The sequence below is a fragment of the Cervus elaphus genome, chromosome 33, assembly GCF_910594005.1.
Source record: "Cervus elaphus chromosome 33, mCerEla1.1, whole genome shotgun sequence".
Lineage (NCBI taxonomy): Eukaryota > Metazoa > Chordata > Mammalia > Artiodactyla > Cervidae > Cervus > Cervus elaphus.
In genome coordinates, this window is record NC_057847.1 from 31682178 (window position 1) to 31695984 (window position 13807).

The 13807-nt window shown below is 37.2% G+C and overlaps 1 protein-coding gene across 7 annotated transcripts in view; it reads right to left on the reverse strand.

The window, feature by feature from the left end:
• B3GALT1 (beta-1,3-galactosyltransferase 1) overlaps positions 1-13807 on the reverse strand; it is a 599692-nt gene that overhangs the window by 240561 nt on the left and 345324 nt on the right. The window contains exon 1 of one of the 7 annotated variants that reach the window (XM_043894701.1): positions 3563-3629. The exons of the other annotated variants lie outside the window; for them this stretch is intronic. The gene's annotated coding sequence lies outside the window, so the exon portion shown is untranslated. Of the gene's footprint in view, positions 1-3562; positions 3630-13807 lie in introns of those variants that run through there. 7 annotated transcript variants of the gene reach the window in all.

Sequence of the window (13807 nt, forward strand, 5' to 3'; positions counted from 1 at the left end):
TGTTTCCTCAGAATGTTGCTCAATTTGTTTCTCTACTCACCCAACTTCTTATGACTAACCAATGTGCCTGCATTCCATGAAATGCTGCAATTAAAAACCATGCATTTAATCTTGTTTGATTCTTAAAACAGCCTTAAGATATTAATAATACTAGTACATCTATTTTACTCATAAGAAAATGGAGACAAAAGAGGTGAACTCAATCCTCGATGGTCACCTTTTGTCTTCCCTGTTCTTCATATGTGAATCACACATACGTCTCACAAATTGCATCGAGTACTATAATGTTTAGGGTTGGAAAAGTCTTACTTTTACATAGAAAAAAAAAAAGAGGTCCAAAGAGACCAGCAGCATGATATGCCTTGCTGTTGTTGTTCAGTTGCTAAGTCAGGTCTGACTCTTTGTGACCCCGTGGACTGCAGCACACCAGGTTTCCCTGTCCTCCACCATTTCCCAGAGTCTGCTCAAATTCATGTCCATTGAGTCAGTGATACCATCCAACCATCTCATCCTCTGTTGCCCCCTTCTTCTCCTGCCCTCGATCTTTCCCAGCATCAGGGTCTTTTCCAGAGAGTCTGCTCTTTGCATCAGGTGGCTAAAGTATTGCAGCTTCAGCTTCAATCCTTCCAATGAATATTCAGGGTTGATTTCCTTAATGATTGACTAGTTTGATCTCCCTGCTCTCGAAGGGACTCTCAATAGTCTTCTCCAACATCACAATTTGAAAGCATCAATGCTTTGGCACTCAGCCTTTATGATCCAACTCTCACATCCATATATGACTACAGCAAAAACCATAGCTTTGACTATACAGATCTTTGTTGGCAAAGTGATGTCTCTGCTTCTTAATATGCTATCTAGGTTTAACATAGCTTTTCTAGTCTTGTAATTATTTAGTACATAATTTTCAAATGTAAAAAGCACTTAATGAGCTGGTGTCACTGGGGAAGGTTAGCTGACTACTCACATGTGTAAATCTGCCAAGGTACAGAATACTGTTTACAAAGTGTGATGTGCAAGGTCATTTCAGGTCACTGTACAAACTTTTTAAAAAATTTTTGTATTTATTTATTTTAATTGATGTTAGGGAAATAATATAACTAACCCCAGGTATTTTCCTTTATCCAAAGGTTCAATTAAAAACAAAGATGAGTTATTGTGAAGTCAACTTGAAGAAAAATGTTAAGAAAATAATGAGGCAGAGGGTATATAATTAGATAAAAAAAAAAAAGAAGAATCATGATGATGGAGCGGAATGATTCCATGAGTCATAGAGGAGTTCTGTCTTCTGGGGTAAGCTCATACTAACCTAATTCATGTACAAAACCAGAGTGCACATTTATTCATTTATGATGAGAAAACAGTTGTATGCACAATAACTCTTTTATCTATGTGACTTGCAAATTATCTGCCTATAGGCAGACATCAAAATAAAAACAAGAAAAGTTATTTAAATAATTCTTCAGTTTAATAACTTCAGGTCAAGTATGACTTGAGCTTCTTGGGTAGCTCAGCTGGTAAATAATCTGCCTGCAATTCAGAAAACCCCAGTACGATTCCTGGGTCAGAAGATCCCCTAGAGAAGGGAATGGCTACCCACTCCAGTATTCTTGCCTGGAGAATTCCATGGACAGAGGAGTCTGGCAGGCTACAGTCCATGGGGTCACAAACAGTCAGACACAAATGAGCGACTTTGACTTTTACTTCACTTTCAAGTACATCTAGTTCATCTGTCTTCAGAACACTACTGGTCTTGGCAAAGGGACCTTTACATCAAAGCTTCACTGTCCAAAATCTCCTATTGCTTACATAGCACACAGACATTACAAGCTGACCAATTCTCTCTTCTGGTGGATTAGATATGCCCACATCCAATATGGTTACTGCAGAGTTGTGCCTGAGAAGATAGTTGCCTTTTTAAGGACTCATAACATATCTCTGAGCCAATCAACCATCTGTTGTATATACCACATAACTCTGAGAAGTTATTTTTACTTCTTTTATGTCAATTCATGGTTGTCTCTAAACACAAGCAATTGTTACTACTGATCTTGGTTTCAAATGCTGGCTTCCTATCTCCTTACTCTGTGCAATCTCTTCTATATCATTTAGGGCCATCCAGAATAAATAAATTTTCCCACATTAAGGAATCTGAAACCTAGAAAATCCTGACATCACTACTTCATTCCTTTGAACATGTTTATAATTAGAAAAATATGTAATAAGTAAAATATATGCCCTTACTGCTTAAGTAATATAGTGAAATTAAAACATAGTTATTTGCTATCAAAGTTCCCCAAAGTTTGAATAATTTTCCCAGTTATCTTTGCTTCCTCTATTTTTTTTTTCATTGTTGTTGGCATTTACCTGGTTCAATGGTATTAGAGATACAAGAGGATTTTGATTATTTATACTCATTCAATGGATTGAAAAGTGAGGACTGTCAAATCCATTAGCTACTTTTTCTTTTATTTGCACCATCCTAGATATATCTTGCAGGTAGCTGTGCATCCAGGTTAAACCTAGAGTCCAGGTATGTCTATCTTCAAAGTTTGCATCTTCAAAAATGTTGGTCACATATTCAGCTATGTTTAGCGTAGGGCTTACAGGTATAATCTGAGATTTGACTGAATGGCATTGCAAGCCAGATTTCCAAATTAAAAAGCAACTGTCTCAGCTCTGTCTTTCAAAAGTTTATTCTCACAGACTTAAATGGTGTTAAAGTGCAGTCAATCTGTGTACTGATGTACCTCCACTAAAATAGTTTTTGTTTATCATCTCCACTTTACAATAGGATATCATGTTAGAGAAATCATTTGGAGTCAAATACAATACATACTGTTAGGAGAATGAAAAGATAACCCACAGACTGGAATAAAATATTTGGAAATCACATATATAATAAAAAACTGTTCATCAGAATATGTAAAAGATTCTCAAATATCAGTAATAAGAAAACAACCATCCCGATTTTTAAAAATGGGCCAATGAGATAAAAAGAAACTTTACCAAAGAAAGAATAGATGCAGATGGAAAATAAACACATGAAAGGTTACTCAAAATTACTAGTCACTAGAAGAATCCAAAATCAAATCACAACACACCACCACATACTTATTAGAAAGTCTCAAACTAAAAATTCTGACAATGCCAAATGCTGACAAGGATGCAGAACAACGAGAACTGTGCATTGCTAGTGGTGGGAATACAAAGTGGTGCAGCCACATTGGAAAATGGTTTGGTAGTTTATTTTTAAAAGTTCAGCATGCACTTGTCATAAGACCCAGCCATTCCCTCCCAAGTATTTGTGCAAGAGAAATGAAGATACATACATCCACAAAAATTGGTATACAAATGTGGGTACTAGCTTTATTCATAATTGCCTCAAAGTAGAAACAATTCAAATGCTGCAACTGGTGAAGGGATAAACAAACTGGTACATTCATATGATGGTATACTACTCAGCAACAATAAGGATTCCATGCTGATATATGCAGCCACACAGACCGATCTCAAGAGCATCATGCTAGAAGAAAGAAGCCAAACTCAAAAGGCTACATACTGCATGATTCCATTCACATGGTCATTCTGGAAAAGGTAAAACCATAGGGGCAGAAATCAGTCAGTGGTTGTTTGTCTGGAAAAGATACTGGAGAGGGGAGGAAAAACCAATAAAAGAGCGTGAGTGAACTTTGAGGGATGAAGGCAATAGTCCACATCTTGACTGGGGTGATAACTGTACAACTTGATACGATTTGTCAAAACTCACAGAACTATATATTATAAAAAGGCAACTGCAGTTGACCCTTGAACAATGATGAGGTTGGGGGCATCAAACATCCATGCTATCGAAAATACACATATAACTTTACAGGCAGACCTTCATATCTTTATTTCCTCCATATCCAGGGATTCAACCAAATCTGGATTGTATAGTACTGCCAGATGTATTTAGTGAAAAAAAAAAAAATCTGTGTATACGTGGCCCCATGAAGTTCAAACCCATGTTGTTCAAGGGTCAAATGTAGCATCTTAGATAAATTATACCTGAAGACCATGGCAAACACAAACACATATACAGATACACACACACATCACAGACAGATATACTTGTGTTATTGAGGCCTAGGCCTTACTGATCTGAAACTAGACCAAGAGTATTTACATCACTTTTGTCTAAGATTGGAATGTTTTCTGATCAATGGAAGAGCTACCACTAAATTTTAGGAAAGGAAATGAGAGAATATTACTAAATTTTAAGGTTATTTTTCTGGCCAAATGGATGAAAACTGAGGATGCCGTTTTAATTAAACAAATATTTATTGAGGATCTAATATATGCCAGGTATGATTTAATGTTAGTTGGCAGAATGAACACAGCAGACAAAAACTTCTGTTCTCATGGGCACAGACTTTAGTTAGAGAAGATGAAAATAAATAATGACCTAGGTAATATGTATCTTAAGTCAAATGGCCTTAACTACTATGGAAGACACACAAAAAGCAGAGGAGAGGGGTAGGGGGAGTCAGCAGGATGAAGGCAGGTGGGTATTGCAAAGCTGTATCAAGAAGCCATCAAAAGTCCATGTGCCTACAGTTGGTGGGACTGCAAACTGATAGAGCCACTATGGAGAACACTATGGAGATTTCTTAAGAAACAAGAATAAAACTACCATATGATCCAGAATCCCACTACTGTGCATATACACTGAGAAAAACCACAATGCTAAAAGACACATGTACCCCAATGTTCACTGCAGCACTATTTACAATGGGGAGAACATGGAAGCACCCTAGATGTCCATTGACAGATGAATGGATAAAAAGGTTGTGTTACATATATACAGGGATTCCCTGATAGCTCAGTTGCTAAAGAATCCACCTGCAGTGCAGGAGATCCTGGTTCAATTCCTGGGTCAGGAAGATCCCCTGGAGAAGGGATAGGCTACCCACTCCAGTATTCTTGGGCTTCCCTCATGGCTCATCTGGTAAAGAATCCGTAAAGAATCCACCTGCAATGCAGGAGGACCTGGGTTCAGTCCCTGGGTTGGGGAGATCCCCTAGAGAAGGGAAAGGCTACCCACTCCGGTATCCTGGCCTAGAGATTTCCATGAACTGTATAGTCCATGGGGTCACAAAGAGTTGGACACAACTGAGCGACTTTCACTTTCACATATATACAATGGAATATTACTCAGCCATAAAAAGGAACAAATTTGAGTCAGTTCTTGTGAGGTGGATGAACCCAGAGACTGTCATACAGAGTGAAGTAGGTCAGAAAGAGAAAAACACATGTATGGACATGAGAGTTGGACCATAAAAAGGCTGAGTGCCGAAGAATTGATGCTTTCGAACTGTGGTGTTGGAAAAGACTCTTGAGAGTCCCTTGGACAGCAAGGAGATCAAACCAGTCAATCCTAAAGGAAATCAGTCCTGAACATTTCTTGGAAGGATGCTGAAGCTGAAGCTCCAAGTCTTTGGCCACCTGATGCAAAGAGCTAACTCACTGGAAAAGCCTCTGGGAAAGATTGAAGGCAGGAGAAGTGTGTGACAGAGGACGAGATGGTTGGATGGCATCACTGACTCAATGGACATGAGTTTGAGCAAACTCCAGGAGATGGTGAAGGACAGGGAAGCCTGGTGTGCTGCAGTCCATGGGGTCTCAAAGAGTCGGACATGATTGAGTGACTGAACAACAACAACAAATATATGGAATCTAGAAAAATGGGACTGGTGGACTTATTTGTAGGGCAGCAACAGAGATGCAGACATAGAGAACAGACTTGTGGGTGCAAAGGGGGAAGGAGAGAGTAGGACAAATGGACAGAGTCGCATTGAAACATATACATTACCATACAAAATAGATAGACAGTGGGAATTTGCTATATGACACAGGAAGCTCAACCTCATGCTCTGTGACATCCTAGAGGGGTGGGATGTGATGGGAAGGAGGATCAAGAGGGAGGAACATATGTATACCAATGTACCTATGGTTGATTCATGTTGATATATGCCAGAAACCAACACAACATTGTAAAGCAATTATCCTCCAATTAGTATACACACACACACACACACACACACACACACACACACATATTTAAAATACATGTGCTTAGCACTGTGCAGAGCACTGGAGAGAAAATGACAAGGAATAACAGATCTAGTTCTTGCCCTCCTGGAGCATTCACCCAGTAGAGGGAGATATTAATTAAATGACTATATAAATGTGAAATGACGCAGTGTAACAGCTGCTTTGTATTTTAAAGAAAATCATATAAGGAAACGGTTCTATGATCAGATAAGTCTGGGAGACCTTATACACTGTATGCTCACCCTTCTGCTCCTCCTTATTAATATGTGAACACATTAAGAATCCCAAGAGTCTACAGTGACTAAAAGAACATCTGCTTGAATATTTACCAAATGTATTCGTCTGTGGACTAATTTGTCTCTTCGCATTTCACAGAATACTAGATGTAAGGGAGAAGCTCATACTTCCCCAGTAATTCTATTTTCTTTACTAAATTAATATTAACAGAAAGATAACAGGCAAGCCAAAACTACTAGGAAGGAAAAAATAAAGTTTCATTAAATAGTTCTGCTTTTAGTCTTTGAATAAGCACATGAATCAGGAATTAAAAAGAACTGTGTGCTTTCTTTGGATCTGTTTCTGATGAAATCTGCTAAATGTCTGCCAACGTATTCAGACTCAAAATATAATATCCGGACACCAAACTTCTTGACATAGAACCTTAAAGAAACCTTGACTTGTACTTAATAAGGTTGTCATTATGATATATTGCAGGATGAACAAAACGATATCAAATATATTGATGCTGTTGAATGAAAAGGTTCTTACTATGGGATAAAGAAGATACAAATACTTCACAGAGGAGACAGAAGATCCATGCAGGGGTGGATTCAAATTATAGTTATCATTATGAATTTTTTCCAATTTTATATTGAAGTGTAGTCGATTAACAATGTTGTATTAACTTGATGTGTACAGCAAAGTGATTCAGTTTTATACACATATCTACTGTTTATCAAATTCTTTTCCCATTTAGGTTATTACAGAATATTGAGCAGAGTTCTCTGCTCTACAGAATAGGTCCTTGTTGGTTATTTATCATAAATATAGGAAGTCCAGGTGATTCAGAGGTAAAGAATCTGCCTACAATGCAGGAGACGCGGGTTCAATCCCTAGGTCAGGAAGATCCCTTGGAGAAGGAAACGGCAACCCATTCCAGTATTTGTGCCCGGACAATCCCACGGAGAGAGAAGCCTGGCGGGCTACAGTCCATGGAATCACAAGAGTAGGACACAACTAAATGACTAAACAACAACAAAACATTTAAACATAGCAGTTTGTAAATGTCACTATCAATTTATAATTAAAAAAAAATTCTTGATCTGGCTACAGATCACTCACTGCCACTTTAAAAAACTGTGGGAAATATATTTTCTAAAATATTTTTTATTCTACTCATGACCAACTTTGTTTCCTTTCTTTTTCTTTATCCTAATCCCTCTGCTGCCATTTCACTTGAGCTGAAAATTGCTCCCTTCAAAGGGAAATTACTTGGAGTTTACAGCAACCACTGCCATGGCTTCGATTTTTAAATTCCTGATGTAAAAAAAAAAAGTATCAAGGAGTCTAGAAGTTGATTTTTCTGTCATCCAGGTCATTTCTAATTTATATGACCCAGCTAAAAAGCAGAAAACAAACATTACAAATATCTCTATACTTATTGATTTCTACAGCCTCACCTTAATTTGTCACATTCAGAGATAATTCAGAAGTCAATAGTTAGTTGTTATGTAAGATGTTGAAATTAAATGGGGGAAGGAAACAAAGCCAGTTTCCAAAGATTAAAAAGAAGAGAATTAATCACAAGCAAGGTACAGAGAAACTATATTTTGGAATGAATCATGCCATGCAGTCAATTATAACACTAATCTAAAGCTTTCTTTTGACATGGAAAATAGAAAGTGTTAGAGGATTTTCCTTCTGATGTGAAAATATAAATCAGCCTGTGGGCTGGGTTGGTCTGAAGTTTAATATCCACTTTCTTTCTCTGATATTTAACTTTTCTATATTTTTATTTTATTGATCAAATAATCACATTATATAAGCACAGATATCTGCTTTGTACTACCCTGTTAAATACTCCTGTTTGGTTAAAACAAGTGTTTTAGCCTATTATGTGATATTTAGAAAACACTTCAAACAAAGGAGCTACAAAGCTGTTATAAAAGGATCAAACTGGTGAAAGTCAGAATGACTGTGGCCAGGTTGGCATTGCCTCAAAGGTTAGCCATCCATTTATATTTCTATGGCATTTTGTGGCCTTTCAAGCTCCAGACTGGTCTGTACTTAAAAAAATAAAAAGTACACGACTTGGATTTTAAGTTGTTTAAAATAAAAAGATGGAAGGTTTTATACTTTTCTATTTGTACTTTAGTCTGTAGAACTCCAAGATTTTTCCAAAGTTCAAGGTACCTCCACGACAAGTTATTTGTAGAAAAGAAAATAAAATCTATATTCCTCAAGATGCATGTCTGAGATTTATTCTCCAATTAGGCTTGGCCCTCTGTTCCTTATGGAATGAAATTTGGCCCAAGGGAACAGTAAATACTTTATGCTGATAGAAAATCACTAGCTGGTTGATCAGTTGGGATTGACCAATCTTTAGACAGCTATTCAGTAATTTTTTAATGAAATAGGTAATTATAGGCTATTTGCTAGTAATAAATACTAAATGTTCCTTATCAACATTCTTCACACAGTTTAATGTAAATAGGACTTCCCAAATGAAGCAAACAGGACTCTATAAGAACAAATAAACTAAAACAAATAGAAAAATACCTTCAGACACCTAACTAAAAGAGAAAAATTCTTCCAAATCCCTTACCCAACATGGCAAATCAAAGAGTGAAGCATACCTACTTAAAGCCACGCTTGAAAAAGAGACTGGAAGACAATATAATATATGGATATAAAATGTAAGTTTACATTTTAGAGTTAGACTGACTTGGAGTCAAACTCCAGCTCTTATTTAATCACTGTTTGACCTTTGCAAGGCACTGGACCTCAACCTTCTCACAACAAAATGAAGATCATCTCTCAGTCACAAGCTTGTTTGGACATTAACATTATATGTAGGGCTTTCCTGGTGGTTCAGACAGTAAAGAATCTGCCTGCAGTGCAGGAGACCCCAGTTTGATCCCTGGGTTGGGAAGATCCCCCGGAGAAGAAAATGGCTAACCACTCTAAAATTCTTGCCTGAAGATTTCCATGGACAGAGGAGCCTGGCAGGCTACAGTCCCTGGGGTCTCACAGGGTAACATGACTGCGTGACTTTCACTTTTCAAAATTACATGTAAAATGTTAGTACAGAACACAAAAGAACTGTTGCTTTGTTTTCATTTTACTTATGAGTGTTTAGTTGCAATTTCTTTTTTAGTTCTGCACTGTCCTGTCTTGTTTCTTGAGAAAATCATAAGGAAGTACATGAGAAAAAGATGAAGATCCAGTTTTTGTTTTTGAAGGGAAGGTAGGAAAGGTCAGGGGTCAAAGGTTAGACTTTCATTACTCCACCTTTTTAGCAAATCTAAGAGAAAGAACTTGGTGGTGAGCAAACAATTATCCTCTGCCTACCTGTCAACTCTGTTGCCAATTATTCTAGTGTTATTATTTTAGTGTGAGGTTTCACTTTTCTTGGAAAAAAAACTCTAGCAATTATAGGTTTTATAATTTTGGACAGGTCTCTTTGTTTGGAGTATCCTTACCCCACTGCATCTTGTCATGTCCAAATTACACACATACTTCAGAATAAAGCTCACATGATTATTCTGCATGAATACTTCCCAATACTCTTGTAGAGTATCCACTTTTATATCACTGGTGTTCTGACCGCAGTTAGTGCCATTAGTGAAACACTGCTGTGTGTTACCGTTACTTGAGTACTATTACTTGAGTATCTTATTGTCTCTAAAATGTAATGGATGAGTAGACTTTATCCTCTGTTGTTGCTGTTCAGTTGCTAGGTCATGTCCAATCCCACCCATGAACAGCAGCATGCCAGGCTTTCCTGTCCTTCACTATCTCCCTGAGTTTGCTCAAATTCATGTCCATTAAATCAGTGATACCATGCAACCATCTCATCCTCTGTTGCCCCATTTTCCTCTTGTCCTCAATCTCTCCCAGCATCAGGGTCTTTTCTAATTAAGTCAGCTCTTCACATTATATGGTCAAGGTATTGGAGCTTCAGCATCAGCTCTTCCAATGAATATTCAGAGTTGATTTCCCTTAGGATTGACTGATTTGATCTCCTTGCTGTCCAAGGGATTCTCAACAGTCTTCTCCAACATCACAGTTTGAAAGCATCAATTCTTTAGTGCTCAGTCTTCTTTATGGTCCAACACTCATATCCGTACATGACTACTGGAAAAACCATAGCTTTGACTATATGGACCTTTGTCAGCAAAGAGATGTCTCCGCTTTTTAATATGCTGTCTAGGTTTGTCATAGCTATTCTTCCAAGGGGCAAGTGTCTTAATTTTGTGTCTGTAGTCACCATCTGCATTGATTTTGGAGCCCAAGAAAATGAAATCTGACACTGTTTCCACATTTCAATTTGCCATGAAGTGATAGATTAGATGCTATGATTTTTATTTTCTGAATGCTGACTTTTAAGCCAACTTTTTCACTCTCCTCTTTCACCTTCATCAAGAGGCTCTTTAGTTCCTCTTCTCTGTCATTAAAGTAGTATCATCTGCACATCTGAGATTGTTGATATTTCCCCCAGCAACCTTGATTCCAGCTTGTGATTCTTCCAGCCTGGCACTTCACAAGCCTAATATAAACTTACTGTTACATAATAGTCATAAACTGGAATTTATGAATTTATGATCAATTAATCAGAAATAGCAATGCCAAAAATGTTCAAACTACCGCACAACTGCACTCATCTCACACGTTAGCAAAGTAATGCTCAAAATTCTCCAAGCCAGGCTTCAATGGTACGTGAAGCGTGAATTTCCCGATGTTCAAGCTGGATTTAGAAAAGGCAGAGGAACCAGAGATCAAATTGCCAACATCCACTGGATCATCGAAAAAGCAAGAGAGTTCCAGAAAAACATCTACTTCTGTTTTATTGACTACTCCAAAGCCTTTGATTGTGTGGATCACAACAAACTGTGGAAAATTCTTCAAAAGATGGGAATATCAGACCACCTTACCTGCCTCCTAAGAAATCAGTATGCAGGTCAAGAAGCAAGAGTTAGGACTGGACATAGAACAACAGACTGGTTCCAAATCAGGAAAGGAGTACGTCAAGGCTATATTTTGTCACCCTGCTTATTTAACTTATATGCAGATTACATCATGTGAAATGCCAGGCTGGATAAAGCACAAGCTGGAATCAAGATTGCTGGGAGAAATATCAATAACCTCAGATATGCAGATGACACCACCCTTAAGGCAGAAAGAAAAGAAGAACTTAAGAGCCTCTTGATGAAAGTGAAAGAGTTGAATGAAAAATTTGGCTTAAAACTCAACATTCAGAAAAAACTAAGATCATGGCATCTGGCCCCATCACTTCATGGCAAATAGATGGGGAAACAATGGAAACAGTGACAGACTGTATTTTGGGGGGCTCCAAAATCACTGCAGATGGTGCCTGCAGCCATGAAATTAAAAGTTGCTTGCTCCTTGGAAGAAAAGTTATGACCAAACTAGACAGCATATTAAAAAGCAGAGACATTAACTTTGCCAACAAAGGTTTGTCTAATCAAAGCTATGGTTTTTCCGGTAGTCATGTGTGGATGTGAGAGTTGGACTATAAAGAAAGCTGAGTGCTGAAGAATTGATGCTTTTGAACTGTGGTGTTGGAGAAGACTCTTGAGAGTCTTTGTATTGCAAGGAGATCCAACCTGTATCCTAAAGGAAATTGGTCCTGAATAATCATTGGAAGGACTGATGCTGAAGCTGAAACTCCAATACTTTGGCCACCTAATGCAAAGAACTGACTCATTGGAAAAGACCCTAATGCTGGGAAAGATTGAAGGTGAGAGGAAAAGGGGATGACAGAGGATGAAATGGTTGGATGGCATCACTGACTCAATGGACATGAATTTGAGTAAACTCCAGGAGTTGGTGATGGACAGGGAAGGCTGGCGTGCTGCAGTCCATGGGGTTGCAAAGAGTCGGACATGACTGAGCGACTGAACTGAACTGAATCAGAAATAACTTTGTATTCCCAAAACAAATAGCTATATATTTTTTCAATATAAGTAATGTTGTTTAAATATAAAAAATATATTTTGGAAGAATCAAAAGATATTATAGTCTTGATTGCTTTATCTTGACTCCATTATTATAGTTCATGCTCTACAGTCATATTATTTTTTAACTAATATAATGGGTGGTGCACTATTTCATTTTGGATCAGGATAATATTGACTGCTCTAGATTCTATTAAGGCTAGATACCTTAAAATGTCACCAGAACACTATTCTTGAACACCATGCCTTTGTATATTTTAGTGCTGAATGTTTCATTTAGCAAAAAAAAAAAAAAAAAAAACCCTTTAGTTCACTGAATCTGATACTATCAATTGTTAAGATACATCTCTTTTCAGATATTAAAGTGTGCAAATATGTGCATCTTACATCTGTGAACTATGAAACAATAAACTCCTTAATAGTGGTCCATATTAGGATGGTTGTGGTTGCAAATTACAGAAGAGTCAAATCATAAAGCCCTAAACATAACAGTAATAAATTATAGATAAAATTTCCTCTGTAGGTTTGGTTAATTAAATGTCTCAGCAGTGACATCACATACTCAGGCTTTTAACGTATTTCCCCAGGGCCTTAGCTTTTGTCCTCATGCTTGAGCTACTGTGGCTGTCAGATGCCTTCACAACTTCTGGCACCACTGGTTTGTCTAGGCACACATTCAGAAACGTGCTGTCCTTCCCTGTCTCTTTCTATCACCAGAAAACCTTTCTCAGAAGTTACCCCTGCACACTTCTCCTCATAGTTCTTTGGGCAGAGTTGAATCACATGACTTTTTCCAAGTCAGTCCCTGGAAGAAAGGATGATATTGTCACCATTGGCTAAAGAAGGTTAAGTTCCAAACCTCCAGGACTGATGATAGCATCCTCTTTTTTGAGAACCTGGACATGTGGAGAACATGGCATGCATAGTATTGAGATGGTTCTAACAAGAATGGAGGGGTATCTATTTGTGTAGATACCAATGTGCTCACTACAGTTTATTCATATATCTGCTTATGTAGATATTTCTAAAGTCAATTGTTTGCTAAAGAAATATGTTTGCTTGAATTTTTTACCTTTATAACTTGAAGCTGTTGTATTTTATTTGAAATGAAGAGAGAGGTCTCATAGGGGAAGGATAAATTAGGAATATGGGATTAACAGATACAAACTACTACATGTAAAACAGATAAGCAACAAGAATTTACTATATAGTATAGGAAATCATATTTAATATCTTATAATTACCTATAATGGAATTTCATCAGAAAAAAGTAATTGACTATGCACTCCTAAAATTAGTCCAATATTGTAAATCAACTAAACTTCAATTTTTTTAAAAAAAAGAAGTTTCATGATTTGTAGGAGAAAGACCCATCACTGACTACTTTCATCTTAGAAACTACTCTGGTGAAGTAAATTAAATTTAAAAGTAAAGTAAATTGATTTTTAATTTATAAAAATGGAAAAGACAGACACTATATAAATGTTACAACTGCAGCTAGCATTAACTAGTCTGCT